The following is a 619-nucleotide window of genomic DNA, read 5'->3' as shown; positions in this document are numbered from 1 at the left end:
TGAGACGGAGTTTCGCTGTTGTTGCCCAGACTGGAGTGCAATGGCACGATCTTGGCTCCCCACAACCTCCACCTCCTGGGTTCAAGCAATTCTCCTGCCTCAGCCTCCCAAGTAGCTAGGACTACAGGCATGCACCATCATGCCCAGCTAATTTTTGTATTTTTAGTAGAGATGGGGTTTCGCCTTGTTGACCAGGATGGTCTTGATCTCTTGACCTCATGATCCACCTGTCATTTTTCTGAAGTGGTTGCACTTCAGTACATTGTTCCTTCATTTCCTTGGGTAAATGAACTTTATCTCACAGACACCAGAGCAGGGTTGGGTTGCTTGCTGTCTTCAGGCATCTCCCAACTGAACAGAGAGTCCCAACACATCTGGCCAGCTCAGATTGACCCTTGCAGTCAATTCACAATCTGTAAGATTCTTCATTCTCCAAGCCAGATAAATAGCCAAATGTTCCCTCATGGTACCAAACCAAGACGCTTATCCATGAAGAGCACAGAACTGAAATCCAGTATCCCACAATCGGTCATCTAATGGTTTGTCCTAACCTCTGTTTCCTATTTGGGATTACTACCTCAGTGGGAAGCAGGAACACTGGGGAGAGAGTGGAGCAGAG

Source organism: Cebus imitator, unplaced genomic scaffold, assembly GCF_001604975.1.
Source record: "Cebus imitator isolate Cc_AM_T3 unplaced genomic scaffold, Cebus_imitator-1.0 Scaffold19, whole genome shotgun sequence".
NCBI classification, from domain to species: domain Eukaryota; kingdom Metazoa; phylum Chordata; class Mammalia; order Primates; family Cebidae; genus Cebus; species Cebus imitator.
This window is presented reverse-complemented; position numbering follows the sequence as displayed.